The following is a 22452-nucleotide window of genomic DNA, read 5'->3' on the forward strand; positions in this document are numbered from 1 at the left end:
ACAAATGTTTCGCAACAAATCAATTTGGAAAAGCCATGTGCACAGCTGCATTGAGTGTATTTGCAGGTAGGCAATATACAGCACAGCACAATATTCAAAAATATTATCATAATCAAATCTGTACATTCAATGAGCAAAACTAGGCAATAAGATCTATTGGTAACACTTTAGAATAAGGTTCCATTAGTTAATGTTAGTTAATGTATTAATTAACATGAACAAACAATGAATAATACATTTATTACTGTATTTATTCATCTTCGTTAATGTTAGTTAATGAAAATACAGTTATTCATTGTTAGTTCATGGTAATTCACAGTGCATTAACTAATGTTAACAAGCACAACTTTTGATTTAAATAATGCATTAGTAAATGTTGAAATTAACATGAACTAAGACTTATAAATGCTGTAGAAGGATTGTTCTTGCTAAGTTCATGTTAACGAAAGTAGTTAACTAACATTAACTAATGGAACCTTATTCTAGAGTGTTACCGATCTATTGCATAATCTGAATGCATGCTCACATTTATGCAATGTTTTTATGGTAGTTCCTTTTTCTGTCTTTTAGTTGGATTTAAGAAAAAGTCAAAAGATACATCAACAAAAGGTAGATATGTTAATCCTGAAATATAAAAGAAATATGAAGAGGGACATTTTATTTACATGCCGTATTGTTAACGTATGATGTTTTCTGTTTTGTTTGATAAGATGACCAAAGCAACGATCCTGAGGACTTCAGGAAAATGCTTAGAAAAACCACGTAATTGCTTAACTTCTCATCTGTCAGGGAATCAAGTGTTTAAGAAATGTCTCTTATAAATCATAGTTACTTTTTTCTTTCCTCAAAATGAAAACGCTTCTCTCTAGAATTGTCAAGAAGAGAAAGGAAAACCCAAGAAAGAGGGAGAGATTGATCCCAAATTCTGGGAAGTGATGCTAAGTGCCAAAAAATTCGGATTATGAGCGTATCTGTCATGAATTTGGAGTCACTGACTATCGGTGGATGCTAAAACAGCTCAACCTGAAGAGAAAGGAAAGGAGGATGAACAAGCAAAGGTATTTGTTAGCAATTTAATCATCTGATGCTGGTGGTCTCACAGTAGATTTGTCAGTCAATTTCCAATCATTTTGAACCGAGACTGTGCCTCGAGACCATCCTTCTGCAATTGCAACAGCCAACTTTTCTAATCATTTTTAAAAAGGAGTTTTTTAAAAGGATGTTCAGTGAAGTCTTAAATTAACTTCTAAACTCCCATTTGTATGTCTTATAGGTGGTTGAAGATGTTGGCAACATGAAGCCGATTGAAGTGAAGACAAGTGGCAGAGCTGAGTTTGAGTTTGATATGAAGCTTAAGGACACCAACAGTAAAATTTATCTCTTCAAAGTAAGTTCAAATGGTTTTTACACAGATAAAAAAAAAGCATATTTTAACCCCTTCACTCTTTCCAGGATGGTCACATGCTTGAGTTATGGGAGTGACACTGATGATTCCTCCAAACACAATATGAAGAAACCGGTGACAATACATGTTTAGCATAAACAATCTTGGCTTAAATGATGGTGGACTATACCAAGTGGATGTTGACGATGTCAACATTATCTCAACGACCTTAGCAAGTAAGAATCATTTCATTTTTAGCACTTCAAAATAAAATCTTTGAAGTACATCTCTCCATCCATTTTATTAATCATTTCCCTACAGTTCCTGATGTGGAATTTGATGGTATGCTAAAAGACGCTAAAGTGGTTGAGGGGAAGGACGCCATGTTTGAGGGCATTTTTTCTGGCCCTGTACCTCAAATCACTTGGTGTGGTCAATGACATCTCTTGTTGAGCATGGGGACAAGTACAATATCACAGTCTCTGAAGACAAAGCTCACCCACAGATTGGTAGTTAAGAATTGCAAAAAAAGAGGACAAGGGTGTGTACACTGCTATTGCTGGGGATTAAATCGATCCAGGGGCTACCCTTGCTGTTGATGGTAAGTCTTCAATAAGACCAAAGAAACATCATATTTCAGCATAATTTTACACTTTTATGTATAGCAAAAAGGCTGTTCCTCATGTACATACTATGTACTTATTATAGTAATTACAATAACTGTGTAATAACTAGGTACTAGCCCTGAACCTACCCCTAAACCCTAACCCTACCCCCATGTAGTTACCTTTGTATTACAGAACTTTCTTAGAGATAAATACAAGTACACTAAGTACATGTTAGTACACGTACTGTAAAATAAAGTGCAACCGTTTTTTGGTTATGCTATATGCCACATCAGAGGACCCTAGCATCAAGGGAAAAAGGTCGAGGTGGTTCAAGTGATGGAGCAGATGTTTTTTGGCAAGACATCTGGCAGATGAACAGGCCAGACTGCAAAGAGAAAAAGAAGAAGCAGCCAGGAGAGGCAAGGGGACAGATGGGAGAGGTGATGGAGCGGATGACCGTGGTAGTGCAGCGGATGGTCGTAGTGATGGAGCGGATGGCCATGGTGGTGCAGCGTATGGTCGTGGTGATGGAACAGATGGCCATGGTGGTGCAGCGTATGGTCGTGGTGATGGAACGGATGGCCATGGTGGTGCAGCATATGGTCGTGGTGATGGAACAGATGGCCATGGTGCTGCAGCAGATGGTCGTTGGTGATGGAACAGATGGCCGTGGTGGTGCAGCGGATGGTCGAGGTGATGGAACGGATGGCCGTGGAGGACTTGGTGGAGTTGGAAGAGAAGGATTTGGAGGAGATGCAACAGGAAAGTATGGACAAGGTGGCCTTGGAGGACTTGACGGAAGTGGAGGGAATAGACTTGGAGGAGATGCGACAGGGAAATACAGACAAGGAGGAGATGGTAAAGATGGAAGTGGGAGTATTGGAAAGGTTTCTGGAATGGGTTTGGGAGCAGACGGACTGGGAGGCCAGTCAGCTGTGGTTGGATCTGATGGTGATGGTACAGGTATGTTAATGACAAAACTGTACAAAAAACTCTGTCAACATTTAACATTGCTTATCATTTAATTTCAATGAAAAACTTACCACTTAGTCTTAGACAAGTTATTGTAATTCATTCAAATGTATTCGTTCCAGATGATAATGTGCACTTTTGCAAGTGGCTTAACAGACACAAATGCTCTTCGTGGCAAACCTGCAGAGCTAGTGTGTAAACTAAATACTGACAAAATTGATGGTGTGTGGTATAAAGATGGAAACAAGGTATGTTTGTGTGTCGTAGATGTCACTGACTGATCACTTTTCACTGACAAATACAGGGTTTGATATTGATATAAAATCTTTTCTCATCAGCTGGCTTCTAAAGATGGAGTGGTGATCTCTAAGGATGGTTGTACACATAAGCTCATTATCCAGAATTGCAAGGATTCTGATGTAGGTCTATATCATTTTGAGGTAAATGGTTGCAAGACAGAGGCCATGGTGAGAGTTGGAGGTAATCATATTAAATTTTCATTTTTACATTTGGCTAGAATGAGGAAATGACTGTCAGTTTGGCAATTACAATAATCTTTTCTGCTGTATATTGCTTCTATTTTTCCCAGACCTTCCAGAATTCGATCCCGATGCTTTGCAAAAGTTCTCCAACCCTGTGATAGTGAAAGCAGGCCAGAGTGCATCTTTTAAGATGTCATTTCCTCCACAAGCTTCATTGGAGATTAAATGGTTTAAAAATGGCTCGGAGCTTCTCGATGGTGGTTCGGTGAAAGTTGTGAAGGAATTGAACTACAGTCGTCTTCAAATAAAAGATTGCCTGCGATCAGATTCTGGTCAAATCAAAATCCAGCTAAAAAATCCTTTTGGTTCTATTGAAGCTTTGTCAAGCCTTATAGTACTAGGTGAGTACAATATCTGCAATTAAACTGTTACCAAAACAAACAAACTTCTATATAATTAACACACATCTGCTCCCCTGATAGACAAGCCAGGTCCACCACAAGGCCCACTAGAAGTGAATGAAAGCACATCCTCTGTCCTTGAACTGAAATGGAATCCTCCGAAGGATGAGGGTGGCTCAGAAGTAACCAACTACATAATTGAGCGTCAACAGGTCGGGCAGGGAGCCTGGAAAAGGGTTGGGGATATTTCAGCTAACCATCTAACCTTCAGAGACAGAAACGTGTCTCTTGGCAAGAGGTACATCTATCGCATCTATGCTGAGAATCTTGAGGGCGTCAGTGAAGCGATGGAGACTGAAAAAATCATGGCTGGCTCTTTAAGTAAACTTCTTTAGTATTTACTGCTAAATTTATCATATGAGAAGCGCTGAAGTCATCTAATATTCATATCACATATGTGTTGGCAGTGTTTCCTGGTCCACCAGGCACGCCGAAGGTGGTCAGTGCATTCAAAAACTGTATAAACCTAATATGGACCCCACCAGAGAAGTATGGAGGGAATAAAATCTTGGGCTACCAGCTAGAGAAACGCAAAAAAGATACAAACCAGTGGGTGACTCTGAACCAAGTTAAGGACCCTATCCAAGGTCATTTTTGTATTTTATTTCAAAGCTCCATATAAACGAAATGCACTGACTTCCAGCTCTACTAAATGTTGAGTCTGGAAAACAACTGCTATGACAAAATCAATAAATAACCATTAGCAAGCACCTAACCTCAAAATACATTTAAGTGGTCTCTACCTCTTACAGATCTGAAGTATGCAGTAAAGGATGTGTCAGAGGGGTCAGAGTATGAGTTCAGGGTAACCGCCATTAATATGTCTGGGCCTGGAGATCCCAGTGCTCCTTCGGTGATGGTCTGCGCTAAAAACCCCAACAGTAAGTCGCAGTCACATGATTAAGAAATCAAGTTAAGTTCAAACATCTTTACTGATCTCAAACAATCATTTTCAGTGAAGCCCCATTTCAAAGATCCTGAAGACTTTATGGTTGTGAGATCAGGAAATTCTATCAGAATCAGAATGAATTATGAGGTAAATATCCACATCTACATATCCAAACGTATTTACCTTCTAAAAAAATTTTTCATCTAATAAATAAATTGATATTATGCACACAGGCCTCTCCACCTCCAGACATAACCTGGCTTAAAAATGGGGAACCTGTATCTCCCTGGAACAAGATAATTCATGCTGATGGCACTTGTACGCTTGTCATACCCTCCTCAAAGTACTTCAGATTCAGGGAGTGTACACCATTGTGGCCAAAAACTCAAGTGGGCAGGCCAGCTTTGACATAGATGTCAGAGTAACAGGTAAGCTACATTTGATGTAAATGATATAGCTGTCATCACACAATGTTAACAAGTCAAGTGCTGTGCTTCACACAATCTGTTGCCATATTCATTCATTGTTCAAAGTAATTGTTCATGCTTTAAGCCTAGGTGAGACCACCCCTTCAGAGACAACAAACCAGAAAAGAGCATGTCAAAGAAACAAAGATTTACTCATAAGTGAAAGAAACTATTGCATACATATTCTATTCCTATAAAATAATCCTCTTTATGTGGCTACAGATGAACCCAAGCCCCCAGGCCCAGTGGAGCTAGAACAGGTGGTTTATGGCAAAGTCATTATCACATGGAGTCCATCTCCAGACCACAACAAAGACGACCGACTGCACTACATGTTGGAAGAATATAACTCCAACACACGCATTTGGCGCAGAATAGCAGACCACCTTCTCTGCACTACCTACACTACCAGCATTCAACCAGGTCAAGAATATCACTTCAGAGTCTATGCAAAAAATGATATGGGAGTTTCTGATGCTTCAGAATCACCAACTTGGGGCAAAAACAACAATAAAGGTAGGTAGCAGGACCACTACCGGTTTAGCTTATTGTCTTGCACAATGGTTAATACTTTTTTCTTTTTTCTTTCCTTCCTACCAACTAGTTCCATTGTCCTCATCTGTGTCTGCTGTGGTCACTTTGGAAAGGCCACCATCCGTCCTGGTTCCACTGAAACTCCACACTCCACCAAAAGGATACCAGTGCTACATGACCTGTGCTGTCCGTGGCTGTCCCAGCCCATACATTGCATGGTACCATAACGGGATTTGCATCAACTCCGACAACAACTACTACATCACAAATGCATCTGGCATCTGCTCTATGTATATCCTTAGAGTTCGGCCTGAAGATAGTGGCGAGTACAAAGTGGTGGCGGTCAACCCATTTGGCAAGGCAGAATGTTCTTCTACATTAAAAGTGAAAGGTATGACAGCTGCAGTGTTCATTTCAATGCTTGAGAAGTGTTTACCACAGTCACTTGATTTACTTGATGGTTTGTCCTTTGTGAATAGTCACGTTGCTAATAATTTTCAACATGGTTACGTAATGCGTATGGGCAACTGCTATGCCAGAGCTTGTCAAAAAGTGACCTCCAGGGCAAATATGGAGCATCAATCATTTTTATGCGGTCACAGATTGATTTAGACAAATTAGCTGCACTGCTTGATGCATTAGAGCACTTTCTGTGCAAATCTCTATGGTGAATTCAGAAGCACTCAGCAGCCAGCAATAAAGAAAGAAAAAAACTACACCTAAAACTAATTGTATAAGACAGATCACATTTATGTTCTATACGGTCTCTTTTGACAAAGCACAGACATATGTACTTGCAATGCATTATCAGTTGCAACATGACTTATTTTGAAATTCAGTAACACACAAAATTAAGCCTGAGTACCTAGAATGAGATCTGCATAAAGTATGTTTCAGTCATGAAAATGAAAGTGCTAAGATCTGACAATTATTCAAAAAAATGAACTGTCATTTGGATAATTTGGTTTCTAAAAAAGTAGATGAAAAGCCCTGGCCAGTGCATTACATATGTAAATCAAATTACATTTACAAACACATTTTTCTATTCAGCTTTTACAGAGAAACTAAGGTTTATCACAATAACAAAAAACTCTGAAATATAATTTTATTCTTTTTCTTTTTTTCTACTGTGTATTTCAGATTGATCTGTACTCCACTGGACGTGCTGGTTTTTGCTCCGCTTCTGCCACAACTAATTTCCTGCATGCATTTTAAGCTAGGACAGTGCATGAATATAAATGAACATAACTATGGTTGCAACTGAGAACTCATAGAATTTACTATTATACCAAGGGATGTGTGGCCTGCTACTAAAAATAAAAGAAATTGGAAAGTATTTAAGCGTATATGACTACACAATATGCAAATAAACATTTTCTGACAAGCATACTTTCTAGCATTTTATTCTTTGAGACTTTAAATGTCATCCCCAATGAGTTACATATGAACTATAGTGGACTCTACTGGACATTCTTCTTTGACATGGTTGAAAAGTTTCACAGACATTTATTCTCACACACATTCCCCTTCTCATTGAAATTACAGTTTAGAATATTCCAACAAGATATGCAGCCCTCAGCAGTACAGTGACACGACATCCATGTCTGTGATAGCGTGAGAACATGGATAGTACTGTTTCAGATTGCAACGTGAATAGTTCCAGTCTCAGCATGGTTCCCCACAAAACCAACTCCAATGTCAGGCATCCCTGAAACTGAAACCACTATCAAAAAAGCATATTATAACACTTCTTGTACTCCCTACTGGATACCGAGATCCCCTGTACAGTTACTGAGCGTTCTCTTGGATTCACCTTCCACACCAGCAGTTATCCAAAGACTATAGAATACCCAAGACATGTCACTCTAGGCTGCGTCTGAAAGCCTATGCGGCGGGACTTGCTGCTTCACTGCCTTATGAGGCAATGACTTTGCAGGCAGCGTTTTTGCAAGGCACATCATGAAAGTGATTTTGGACAGGCTTCTGAGGCAGCAGTTTAATGATCTACAACAAAATAGAATGAGTTTCGGTGTTAACTAACCAAATATTGAATTACCATAATAAAACTTTCTCGTTAGAAATAAAATCAAAAGTTCAAAAAGTTATATACAGAAATATACATTTACACACAAACTGATCACCAACGCAACTTTCAGACGCCATCTTTATTTTTTAACTCAACTGTCATGGAATGGAACACACAGGATTGTGGGATGTCAAAGGCAGTGAATGATACGTCTATGCTGCCTTCAAAATTAGATCAGAAGAAAATACCTTCGGACACAGGAAGTAAAACAGAATTTTGATTTGTGCGTTTCTCAATGCCTTCCTGCCTTGGAATGCTGCTTTTAAAAGGCAGCATTTTAGATCTTTCAGATGCAGCGATAGTTTTGAATGGGGAAAAATGCAATGCACAATATGGCCACTCAATCGCAGGAAGGCCCGCCTTTTGAAAGTAAAAGCCAATGCACACTGCAGCTGCCCTTAGTTATCTGGTTGCTATAGAAAGTCTACTTTCTGAGACGTGCGCTTAGAACTGCGCATGCGCACTGGCTGATCTAGCCTGAAAAATAAGCTCTTTATAATGTTATTTAAGCAAAAGAAACAACAGTTGTTGTCAGATTTCTTTGGCGATTTCAAATATGAAATTTAATCGTAAGCTTAATGAAAAGTTCTAGAGAATTTGATGTTTCCCCATACAAAGAGATTGGAGCCGCACTTGCATGCCCGAGAGGCGTTTCAAAGATGGACGCCGAGTGACGTGACTTGTCTTAAAGAGACTTTGTTGTATCTCAAGTATCTCACATATGCATTTGCCACTAAGGTCTATGATAACCGGAGGAAAATTATTGGGAAAACTTTGCTTCTTTTAAAGATTTTAGCATTTATACTATAGCCTATGATGCAGCGTTGACATATTTTTGTTGACTAACCCAGAAGTTAACTGAAAAAAAAAATCATTATTGGAAAAATATATATCTAATTAGCTCTAGTGTATGATTCTTATACTTTTATGAATTCTGAAGCCTAAATACAATGGTCACAAGTAAAATGCCAAATGTAAGCTATAAACGCAATATAAACATAAAAACTTTTTTCAGGTAAAAGCTTTTAAAAGAATTACGAGAGGGTATTATTATTGTTTCCTGCATTGTAGAATAAAACTTTAACATTGAGCTTGAAGTTATTTCTGCCATTTGACCAAAAACCCATTGACTTTTTCAACCTGATTCAACTTTTTCAACCTGATTCTAGGTTTCAGCGTACAAAAATATGTCATCATATGGTATCAGGGTGAAGTTTAAAGTCATAAGATTATATGTGTTTTATTGGGCCCGGATAATGTGACCACTAGTTTGTGAGAGTTGCTAAGTTGTGTGGGATGTGTAAAGTGCGATCAGCTCGTGTGCATGTTGAAATGACACCCTCTGTGACTACATACCCAGCACATAAGTCATTATATAAAAATATTTGTATTTGTGCATCACTGAATTATAAATAGCACATTCCATCAACATCTAAATTTAACATAGTCTCTCAAATCTGAAGGAACGTTACCAGATAAAATATATTGCACTATTGAGATGAGTGCTGCTATTGTGGAGTCTTTCATTATCTTAAATCTTATTTTACACATCCTTATGTAAGGTCATTACATAGACGTGGTGTTAAATAGTGTAGCTAATGACTAGATCAAAAAGTGCAATAAAGCATAAATGAGATCCTGTTTTCTGACAAAGGTGACATTAGGCTACATCTTGTCCCTGGCAATGGCAAATGAACAGTCATCACCACAAAAGCAACTTGAATGTCACTCTCACTATTTAGAGAATAAGTATGACCATGAACCACGGACAGGGCCTCTGTCCCTTCGCCGCTGTAAACCTCACCCAAATAACAGATTTAATGTGACAGCTAATAAGACTGCAGTGCTTGAGAGGTTTCAATTTGGCCCGCTACTGTTTTATTGCTGAACAAAATGGAGAGACTGCAATAAATTGCGGGAGTCAAACACGGTTGTGTTGACAGAGAAAGTTAGCTACACGTGAAGGTGAGTTGCTTCTCCTTCTTTCTTCTTTTACTTCTTTTTTTTTTCAGACAAGAACATTGAAATAAACAATATTAAACATTCATCTTTATTAGTAAATAATATTTAGAAAAAATATCAGATTTCAGGTTTGACTTGTAGCCTACTGTATATGAGAAGGTGCCCAACTACCACAGATCTGATTCTAAGCATTGATGCATATTAAATTTGTGTTCTGTGTTAAATTAATGCTTTAGACGCCATCAAACAATGTTAAAGTGCTTTCTTACTTGTGATTGCCAAAGTCAGGCTGAATAGGATTGTTTTATAAGAACTTATGTAGCAAAGGGTCTGTAGTGCTTTACTGAAACACACTGATCTTTTAACCATATTCTGCTTGTATGATGAGTGGTTTATCAGAGAAAGTGCTTTACTTTTTCACATACAGCAGTTCTCCTCATATTCTCTTATTCTAATAATTCAGTATGATTTTCTCTCCTAAGCTAAAGCGTAATTGCTCTTGTAGCACATCTCTGATAAATTTATGAGGTATGTGACCTATCAAAAGCAGGGGTAAAATGCTTGTAAAATGATTGGCAAGGATCATGTACCTTATCATGGCATTAAAAAGAATTTATGTCAGTCTTGTGTTACTTTACATGCAAAATGTATAATATCACCTCCCAATATATCTTTATTGGTTCATTGGTTCAGTTACTGGCATAGTTTTTGTTTACTGACTAGACATTAGGCATCTATAAAGTAAAATGCTATAATTCTATATATATATATATATATATATATATATATATATATATATATATATATATATATATATATATATATATATATATATAGTACTTCCCATGTTGTATTTCTACATAGGACATATTGCTTGAATTTCACCATCGTGTGAAGGGATGCTGACAAGGTGGTATGGGACAGGTGGCTGCAGATAGTTTCATATTCCTTATTTACACATATCAGCCCTTTATCAGGGTTAAGACCTTATAATTTTCTCAATGACAATAAAAAAACTCTGTCTGTATAACAAGAAAAATGTATGCACCTCATAGAGTTAATCATATCTGTTTGCTATGGTGACACTTTATACTAATTTGTCACTGGCATTCTTTTTAATAAAAACACAAATCCTAATATTTCCGAACTTTTCTGGGTGCTCACTTCTGTCCAAATATTGTATGACACACCCCCAAAAAATGATGTCAGAACTAAAGAAACCCTTTTGTGGCATGCATTCTTCGTTTAGGATTAAATTACGGTTGTTTTAATAAAGATGTGGCATATTTGTCCCACTTTAACCTGCATTCACAATAAAAAAATTATGATAACAACAATAATAACTGATTGCATGTGCAATATGCAATATTTTTTCTCGATTTTAGATAAGATTAAATTCAAATTTTGAATTAAAGGCCAGTCTAGCATTGTGAAGATGCCAAAGCCAGCAGAAGGAACAGGCGGTAATTTAAAATCATGGCAGTCACTGTATGCCAAATGAAAAAATTCTTAAAACCATATGAATAATTTATTTTGGAGTTGCTTTGTTCCATCACCCATGACCTGATTCTTAATCAAGCAGTTAGTAGAAGTGAGGATAAGGAAGAGTTCATGATCAAGACTGTGATTAAACATCGCCATCATGTGGTCAACAACAAATCCACAGCTTCAAACTGTGAAGATAAATACCTCATTTCATATTTGATGGCCATGTTCCTGTATAGTTTCAAGAAAATATTCCAGTGTTTTACAGAACTGAACATCATGGAATGATACGTTTTTGAAAATGTAGATATATATAAAAGTGAGGGACGTGACACGTATATACATATTTCATTGGCAATTAGGAAGAGATCCAGAGTGCCTGGTGTTATGGTCACACAATATGTTGAAGAACTGCCACCTGGATCTTCTACTCCTGATTTCATCCTAAAACCCATAGCCTAAACTATGCAGGAAGGTAATATTTTTTTTTTTTTTCCGATCCGAGGTTCTGGCAGGTGTTACTGAATGCACCGAGGCAAGATTATGAATGGATTTGTGAGGAATTCGGAGTCACCGACTTCAGATGGATGTTGAGAAAACTTAACCAGAAGAAAAAGGAAAGAGAAGCAGAACAGTCCAAGGTCTTGTTTGCTTTGAGTATCATACTCATTTCCTCACCACTGTTTTTTATACACCTACAATATGACAAATCCCCACTCTTGATTTTTCTGTGTTCAGGTATGTCGAGACAATCCACAGCTTGAAACAGATCGAGGTCAAAACGGATGGCACAGCAAAATCCTTCTCTTCAAAGTAAGCGCCCTCACTTAAACAGCCCCAGTGTCATCAACAGAACTACTCTGAGAGTAATGAACTTCAATTAACTATTACCAGGATGGGGAAATGCTTGAATATGAAGATGGAACCGATGAGGAAAAACTGTAAAAAAGAGAACAAGGGAGTCTATACTGCTATATATATAAAATGTGTTATACATATACACTACAGGACAAACGTTTGGAATTATTACGATAATAAAAAATAAAAAATAAACTGGAAAACCAAGCCCACATGTATTTGATCAAAAAGACATTTAGCTCTGCTATCAAAGAAATTAATTTAAATAGAAAGCAGTTCTTTCAAATTGTAATAATAGTTTTACTGTTTGCACTGTATTTTCATCAAATGAATGCAGACTTGATGAACATTACAAAACACTTTTCAAAAATTATTTCCAACTTTTGACTTCTAGTGTACATATATAGACCCTGGTGAAATAACACTTAATTTTCCAGAATAAACTTATTAATACACTCATAAATGTTCTCTGTTCATGTCCATTTTGTTGCCAATTTTACAATTCAGAAATTTGTCTGATCACTGTATATCACTTAAAGTATATACTGTAACTGATACTGATTTCAGATGATCCCAGTGTCCACGAAAAAGATGATGGTGTAGATGAACTAGCCAGACGTTTAGCAGAAGAGAAAGCCAGACTGCAGAAGGAACAGGACGAGGCGGCCATGAGGGCACAGTCTGAAAAAGATGAAGCAGCCAGGAGGTCCCAAGATGAAAGAGATGAGGCAGTGAGGAAGACCCAGACTGAAAAAGATGAAGCAGCCAAGAAGGCCCAGGCTGAGAGAGATGAAGCAGCTAGGAGGGCACAGGCAGAACGAGATGAGGCAGCCAGGAGGGCAAAGGCCCAGCGAGATGAGGCAGCCAGAAAAGCTCAGGAAGAACAAGATGAGGTGGCCAGGATGGCCCAAGCTGAAAGAGATGAAGCGGCACATAAAGCCCAGGCTGAAAAAGATGAGGCGCCCTATATAGCCCAAGCTGAAAGAGATGAGACAGCCAGCAAGGCCGAGGCTGAGAGAGAAGCTGTTGAAAAGATGGCAGATGGCAGCAGGAAAAGGCAGTGGAGGATCTAACCTGGAAGATGGGAGTGAGGGTGATGGAACGCAGAAGAAAGGAAAAGGAGGAGATGGTACCTTGGTAAATGGATGAGAAGATGGGAGTGGAACTCATGGAATAGGTGATCGATTGGATTTAGATGGATCAGGTGGTGACTGGTCAGGTGATCAGGGTAAGAAGCGGACAAGAGTCGGTGAGCTGATACCTAATAACATTATAGGTATACGTTCATGTCTGAAACTCCCCATTAATATGAAGTCACCTGTTTCTCAGTGCTGAGATGATGTAATCTGACATATTTCCTATGCACTTTTATCCAGACCATGGAGTTCACTTCATGAATGGGTTGTCAGATACTGCAGCCAATGTTGGAGAATCAGCAGAGTTGTCCTGCAAACTAAGCAGTGAAGATCACAATGGATTATGGTACAAAGACGGAAAAAAGGTTAAGATGTACAGAAATGTATTATATTTATCCATATTTGGCAGCCAAATGTAGTGTGTGTATATATATATATATATATATATATATATATATATATATATATATATATATATATATATATATATATATATATATATATATGTTATCCATTGTAATATATTCTATAATGTGACTTTTCATGTGTGGGCAGAACTACATTTTCTAATGAAGTGTGGAATAATGGCTGCTCAAAATTCTGCGTTGACGTCATAGGAATTAATCACATTTTACAAACCATATTCAGTAGATTTTAAATTGTAATAATATTTCACCGTATCACTTCTTTCACTTTTTATGTGTTCTAATAAATGTAGCCTTAGTGAGCATCAAAGACTGTTTGTTTAAAAAAAAAAATCCTAGTTAATTTTAACTTTTATCTGGTAGTGGATATATCATGCATTACAAAAATTAAATGCATTTTTTATTTTACACCAGCTGGAGTCTAAGGATGGAGTTATGATTGTAAAAGATGGGGCTCACCACAAACTAATCATCCATGACTGCCAAGAAAAAAATGCTGGAAAATATAAGTTTGAGGCAGAAGGACGTAAATCAGAGGTGTTTTTTTTTTTTTTTTTTTTTGCTTTTCACTTTGCACATTAACATGGAATTGGCAGTAAAATGCATTACATTTTGTAGGAGACATAATTGATTATTTACATTATTTGCCAGTGTATGGTCGAAAAGTACTGCTACAGAACCCGGGCAAAAAAATTGGAGGGCTCCAGTGAAGTCTTGACAGCTAATGATATTGCTGCTGGCACTTTGAGTGAGATTCTTGATTTCTTACTGTATATTGATGTAGTAAATTATCAGTTGTTAGTCTTTAAAAAAAAAAAAAAAAAAAAGGAAGTGTGGTTTATACAATGTGTTCTTTTTGTTCTCAGCATTCCCTGGCTCACCTGCTCCTCCTAAAATAGTCAGTGCCTTTAACGACTGCATTAACTTGGCCTGGCTTTCACCCTCCAGCACTGGAGGGGGCAGTATCATTGGATATAATGTTGAAAAACACAAAAAAGGTAGCAATTTTTGGAGTCAAGCAAACCCAAAACACGATCCAATCAGAGGTACTGAAAATAAATGTAGATATAATTTAAATAAAATATTACAAATATTAATTTAATTTAATTTAAAGTAGCCAATCTGACTCTCATTTAAAATACAGCACAATTAAATTTTTTCATTTTATATTTAGACAAAAATTATGCAGTAAAAGATGTAATCGAAGGTGTGGAATAGGAGTTTAGAATAAGTGCTATTAACACATGTGGGCCTGGGGAACCTAGTGGGCCGTCTGAATGTGCAATCGCAAGGGACCCCAAAAGTAAGACATGCTCAACAAATTTATACTCAATACCACTCTATACTGACATTTTTTATTTGCCAGATAGAGTACAAAAATATTTGTGATGTTATTGTTCCCAGAGCCTCCTGGTAAGGTCAAAGACCTCAAAATAACTGGATCGAGCTACACCAGTCTGTCTCTTGACTAAACCTAAGGAAGTCAAAGGTGAGGAAGATGAAGCAAAAGGCTATTTTGTGGAAATCAGACCCACAGACCAACTTGAGTGGAGCCGTTGCAATACAAACTTAGTGATTCAGACTTCCTTCACTGCTGTAGGATTGAAGTCAATGACCATGTATTGGGTTAGAGTGATCGCAGTCAATGAAGGAGGGGCTTCCACAGAGCTTCGACAATTACGTCATTGTCATGCCTCCTCCAGGTAAAGAATCTTGTATTTTTTTTTTTTATTTTTTTTTTGAATATCTTTACATTTTTGCTTTAGAGTTCACACAAAGATAAGTTAATCTGCCTTATTTCACTTTTTAGTAAAGCCAAAGTTCACTGACAAAAAAAATGAAAAGTTTCATGGTTGTTAAATCTAGAAGCACTGTTCATGTCAGTGTCAGTTTTGAGGTAGGGTATCAAAATATATCTTATTTTACCAAAAGCATATTCACACGTGACAAAATATGAACACTCTTTTTGTATAATACTGTATATCAGGACTGAGTATTTGTTTTATTTTATCCACAGGCCTCTCCTTCACCAGACATAACATGGTTAAAGGATGATGTTCCTGTAGTAATAAGAAATTTCTCTTTACATTAAGGTAGTAGCCTAGTGAGAAAAAGGGGAAATCACCTTTTTTTCTCGTTTTCATCAAACCGCAGTTTCATCACATAAAATTGCAAAAATATCCCTCATATTCCATCACATTTTTTAAGAAAACGTGCCGCAAAATCAAGGATTTTTGCCCACAACAATCACAAAAAAAAATCCGCGTTTTTCTGGAGGGACTGCCATAGAACTGGAACAGCATGTCCAAGGCACTGTGACTCTGTCATGAACTCCTTCTTCCGATGAGAAACGAGACAACCATCTGCATTACATGGTGATAAAGCAGGTCTATGTCAAGCAAACATGGCTTACACTCGTTGACTGTTTATTCAACAACAAATTCACAGTCATTAACATCTTGCCTGGAAGAGAGTACAATTTCAGAGTGTTTGCCAAAAATCATATAGGTCACTCAGAGCCCTCGATGTCTCCAGTTTGGGGAATCACAAAAAAAAAAAAAAAGAGGTTTGTGGATGATTTGTGGATGAGTTTTAAAATGAAATACTTTTTAAATCTATTTTAAACAGCACTGATTGTTTAATTTTTACTACACAATTTAAATGGGTATTTCACCTAAAAATGTTAATTCTTTCATCATTTAATCACCCTCAGGTTGTTCAAACCTGCAGTTTCATTCTTCTGTTGAACTCAGAAGATAAGTTGGTAATGCTGATAACCAACAGTTGATGGGAGCCACCAACTTTATGGAAAAAAAACTTACTGTGGAAGTCAATGGCTACCATCAACTGTACGGTTACCAACATTTTTGAAATATCTTCTTTTGTGTTCAGCAGAGGGTAGAAACTCGTCAATGTCAATGAATGGATTTTTCATTTTTGGTCCAACTATCCCTTTTTGACTGCATTGCCTCAGAGACATTTAAATGTCAAATATATTAATATACATTTCAATCTAAATCTTGTTAGTGATGAAAAAGAATCCATAGTCTCATTATGCACCCACTGCCCAAATAAATAAGCCTGAAAACAAATGAGGTTTGAACAATCAATGGTCTCGGCTGCATTACAACCAGCAGTGCAGTGGTCTAGGCTACTTGCCATTTAACAGACACCTTTTCCCAAAGCAATTTACAGAACACTAATTGCAATAAGTCCCTTTGAGAAGCCTGAGATAAGTGTCTTGCTCAAGGGTGCAGTGATGATAGAAGATCTATGTAACTCTATTTATGGGTCACCCTTATCCAGGTTTATACTTCTGGGATTTGTGATGCTGTCCCTGACACATCACCACTAAACTATCTCCTCCATCTTCTGAAAATGTTGTTCCTATTAGGTTGACTGCTGCAGTACATGGTGGCCTATTACATTAACTCTGTATAATTGTTTTGCCAGTGATGGTGTGCACTTCATATGCTTCATAAATTGCTCACAGCCCTCCAGCTTATATTGAACCTTCATCTGGGCCAATGAACAAACAGATAATTGTGATGCACAATGTGAGGAGACCAAAAACGGACATTACTAGAACTATATAATCACTTTTTTGCAATGTTTTCATCTCTTTCAGAAACATTCACATATAGCATGACTGTATCAACAAGGTTGTAGCCGAAAGCCCTCTTGGTCATGATGAGTGCTCCGCCAAACTTACAGTCAAAGGTATGTCTTCTATTTTAATATTAATTAACCTGTTTCGGTTAATGTTTTAGATATGAGGTTTATCATGCATATGATTTTACCTTTTATGCAGCCACTTCTACTTTTCTGTTTTCTTATTTTACAGAGTGAAGAAACTTCAAACAACACAGGCTGTGTTTGTTTTATTTCTTGAAAGTGAAATAAATGTAATAATTTATGTGATCTTACTGATGTGTATTGAATGATCTGTCTTTTTGTCTACCTATGTATCAGCTTAGAAAATCATGTTTCATTTTCTTTAGAAGCATCAGGTTACCCTTAAGAAGCCATCTGTGACAATCTAGTGTATAAAGTCACAGCAGGCAAAGATTTCCAGCCATTAGTTATGTTTACATTCAATAAAACTCAATTGATAGCCAGAAGCAAAGCTTTATAGTATTAATCATTGTAAAATTACATTAGTTTGGACCAACCAAGACTCCTGGAGCCAAATAGAGCAATATAATTCTCATCCTTATACGACCTACCCAAAGTCTTCTCACTGTATGTCTGCTGTAAATCTAAAGAGAGACTTCATCATCAACCAGTCTGAAAGTTTTCGAGAGTGTGTAAAACAGAGTAAGAGAAATAAAATTAAACTGCACAATGTTCTTGATATTTAATCAAAATATTTTATAATATATAGGCCTACTGACCAGATTTAAGGATCAGTACAGACAGACAAAAATTCTGAAGGTAAGTTTGTACGTGGCGCACACCACCATGAAAGTGAGACCGCCTCCAGTGCACAACGCCCCCTAACTCACGCTCCTCGTGCTTGAAAGTTCTCTTTTGATTGTTCCCCGTCGTTGTGGCCCAATAATACCGCGTTGAGGTCGGATAGAGCGCTAACCAAATCACTGAGTAAGGGGGAGTGTTACAGTATAGATAGTGTAGATCATCCGCGAAGACAAGATGACCAAGCGCAAAGGAAAAGGTACCAATAAACAGGACGACAGTTTGCTGCTCTTGGAGACGCCATCTGTAACACCACCGAGGGGATTTAAAGAATATGCAGTCCCTGCCATTGTTTTCTTTATTTTCGCTGTCGGGGGATCAACGGCAGTCTGGTTCTGCAGCCAGCAGCAGCAAACCATCGACAGTCTAGCAGAGACAGTCAATGCAATGCAACTTAGGATAACAAAGTTCCAACAGCAGTTGGGAATGGGTAATGCACAGGTATCCGATCTTGAAATACTTTAGGATAGTTAACTAGTTATAAAAATTGAATTGTTTGTTGTTGCAAGTTCACTTTTTAAATCAAATAATCCAATGCATTACTTTTACGCGCAGGAAAACACACTGTATGCGCATTGGAACATTATGTACTAAGCGCATTCTTGCTCAAGTTCATATATTTTGGTAAATATTTTGAATCATTTGTAATGTGATTGTAAAAAATACATAATACTAACGGGCTTGAATGTATGCCTCATGTGTCATTCGAATATTCCTTTCGCTGAATTGTGTCATGTTGCTCCAAGGCCATTAATAGTCTGGTCGAGGAGGATCGTGTTTCCTTTTGCCAGGATGGCCTGTTTAAAGGACATTATCCAAATAGTATCCTAACCAACATGTAAAAGTAAAGATAAATAAATACGTAAATTACTGTTTCATTTGTAAGGCAGGCAGCACTGCATTACTGATCAGAATATTATGTATAAAGTAACCCTTTCATTTAAAATGTCACACATTTTTCCTATCACTGGTGATTTGTAGAACTGACTAAATGTTGTCATTCACATTAATAAGTCTTGTCAAATCTACATCCAATAAAACAGTACACCATCATTCCATTAACTTTGGGTTAAATTTCTCATTGCCAATAAATAGAGCATAAATAATGTTATTGTAAAATAATGAAACCTTTAGCATAAGTAGTACTCTTAATTCATCAAATGTTATTTGAATTTGTATTAAAAGAAGTGTCTCTATTTTAAATGTCAGTGGTTTTACAGCAACTTAAACTCAATAGACCCCTTTGTGGAAAACATTCTAGGAAATCTTTCCATGTCATTTGCTGTGACGGGTTAATCGTAACCACGTGTTGTTGTTGGGTACACCAGCTTTTGCTCTTGATGTTTTAAAATGCCACTGGTGTTGGGGGTGGGGGGGGGGGGAGCAGCGGGATGCAAGGCAGGATTAAGAAACACTGCTTTAGAACATTGATTTTGAAACTTGTGAATCCATTAGAATCATTAGAACACAGAATCACGATTTATATATGAATAGATTTTTTTCGGGCACCCCTAGTTTGACAGCATGGCAACAACTCTTCCTCTTCTCTAAAGCAGTGCAACATGGCATGTCAGGTTGCATGTTTTGGGGGCTGGGGTTTATCAGGGTTTGTGACATCACAAACCCAGGAAGTAACTCATTGTAGTCCCTACGAGCCATTTGTGTAGGCATTAAACTGCCATAATTTTAAAAGGTGATATCTTTCAGTGTCATAACTGAAACTGCAGATATTGTTTATGCTCAAACAGCAACATTATACACTAACTAATGTAAAAAAAAAGTGAAATTGCAATCAACAACCCCTTTAAGATTAGAATCAAATTATGATAACATTAATGTATGCATTGTCATGACATTTCTTGGTAACTACCTAATACAAAGATCATTGCCATCGTTTTTAAAATACTTTCCTCTTCTGAATCAGTTGAATCATAGAACTCATTGCTAGTGTAACTAGCTGCCAACTGTACTGACGAGAGCATGTCATGAACAAACGGTTATGGTGTAAAAAGTGGACTTGTGTGAAATTATTTATTAATTACTAAACACTGTAGATTTAATGTATGATTGATGAATTTTCAGATGTTAACTAGAATTGTTTATGGACATGAAAGTGATTAGGTTCAATAAATATCTAAATTGGTGAAATGCTGCATATTGGTCAGATCTTCATTGCAAATAAATATTTTGTTTATCTAGATTGCCAATGTGGGTGTTTTTGAAGAACGTCTACAAGCACTGGAAGAAGCCTTCACACAGGCCCAAAAAAAGGCAGATGTTGCACTGGCCACTTCAGAAAAAATAAAATCTACTGATCTTCAAAACCAATTCTGGTCTCTTCAGTCTGAGATGAATGGCAAACTTTCTGAACTCCAGCAGGAATCTGTTTCCACTGCAACGTTGAATGCTGTGGTCAAGAATAAGACCGAAGAGATAGAAACACTGAAGCAGAGGCTTATTTCTATCCTTACTGCGAACTCCGAGGTAGCTGTTACCATTTCTGGGCTCACAGACACTGTTTTGGTCACCAAATCACGTCTTGACGAGCAGATGTCCACTATAGACGGTCTCACATCTGAGTTGGAGGAACAAAGACGGAACTTTCAAGCCTGAAGGAATCCTTTATCAGCAATAAGAAGGCTCTTGAAAGAAACAGACAGAAGGTGATGGACATCAAGTGAGTAACCTGAAGGACTTTGTGGAATCTTAGTTTATGGTATTATCTCTACCATTTCTGGTCTTTAGCAGTTTGGTGTTGTTACTGATTAAAGATTATCCTAATTCATCTTTATTTGTTCTCTCTGCTAGAGACCTCCTGGAGATGGAACAGGCAAGAAGATCCCAAGTTCTCGAGGAGCAGCTTATGGCAGTCCCGTAGGAGTCTGGAGGACCATCAAAAGAGTACTGCATAGTCCTTCACTCTCACCTTGCTGCCCAATTGAGATCATCCAGAGTCAGGTATAGTCCTAACTGTTTCATTTTTCCCCCACATATGATCATTTTGACATGTCACATCCTAATTTTCTTTATATGTTTCAGATGTTATTGAAAGCCAGCAGTCCAGTACAGAGGAAAATATTTCAGTAGAAGAGCAGCAAGTGGAGCAAGCAGCAACTCAGGAGGAAGTTCTGATCAAGGATGAAGAAAGTAGAAACAAAGGAACAAGCATTACTGAGGAGGAAACCGTAGAGGAGGTTCATGATGAAGAAGAGGAGCGAGTAGTACATGAGGAGGACGAGACAACTGAGGATGTTCAGGTTCATGGGGAAGAACCTGTTGAAAAGCAAACCAATGAGAATGAAATTCCTGAGGAAGCTGAAGTCAAAGAAGATGTTGCTGAAGAGCAAGCTGTAACTGAGGAGAATGAACAAGCTGATGATGTTCCATTGCACCAGGATATTATTGAGGAAGCAGTAACTCAACAGGATGAAATGGCAGAGGAGGTACAGGTATCTGCCAAGGAAGTACCAGCTGAGGAGGTTCAGGTCCTCGGGGAAGAAGAATCTGTTGAGAAGCAATTATTAACTGAGGAGGATGTAATAACTGAGGAAGTTGAGATCAACGATGGAGATGTTATTGAGGAGCAAGCAGTAACTGAAGGGGATGCAATATCTGAGGAAGTTCAGGTCAACGATGAAGATGTTTTTGAAGAGCAAGCAGTAACTGAAGGGGATGCAATATCTGAGGACGTTCAGGTCAACGATGGAGATGTTATTGAAGAGCGAGCAGTAGCTGAGGGAGATGAAATAACTGAGGAGATTCCAGACCAAGAAGAAGAAGTTGTTTTTGATGAGGAAGACCAAGCTTCCATAGAAGAAACAGGAGCTGACAAAAGTGTGTCGAGAGCTGTTGACAACTTCTCTGAAGATCAGGTAGTTGAAGATATCAGTCAGGAGCAGACATCAAAGGAGCAATTAGAAGAGAAACTGAGAAGCAGAAAGACTTGGAAGAGTTTGAAGAACACGTGAGAAGATCTGAAGAAAAGAAGAAGAAGAAGAAACCCTACTGAGGAGATTGTGGAAGAGCTAAATGAAAAAGCCATTTCTATCAATGGAAGTTAAGTTTCTGAGAGGATGATGGTTCAAAATAAAATACTTTTTCTGAGGACTTGAAATGATCCCAAATGAATCATGTGATGCATAGTATTTCACATTTGTTGAAATGTTCCTCAGTCTTATGTTGTATACCCGAAAAGTGAACTTTGAACCTAGCAATGAGTTTTTCAAA

At 37.6% G+C, this 22452-nt stretch overlaps 2 pseudogenes; both read left to right on the plus strand.

Moving 5' to 3' along the window:
- LOC113089084 (immunoglobulin-like and fibronectin type III domain-containing protein 1) overlaps positions 1 to 13261 on the plus strand; it is a 22930-nt pseudogene extending 9669 nt beyond the window's left edge.
- Positions 13262 to 18216: 4955 nt separating this feature from the next.
- On the plus strand, positions 18217 to 22413 carry LOC113105135 (high mobility group nucleosome-binding domain-containing protein 5-like; annotated as a pseudogene).
- The last annotated feature ends 39 nt before the right edge of the window (positions 22414 to 22452 follow it).

Source organism: Carassius auratus, chromosome 6, assembly GCF_003368295.1.
Source record: "Carassius auratus strain Wakin chromosome 6, ASM336829v1, whole genome shotgun sequence".
In the NCBI taxonomy this organism is placed as follows: domain Eukaryota; kingdom Metazoa; phylum Chordata; class Actinopteri; order Cypriniformes; family Cyprinidae; genus Carassius; species Carassius auratus.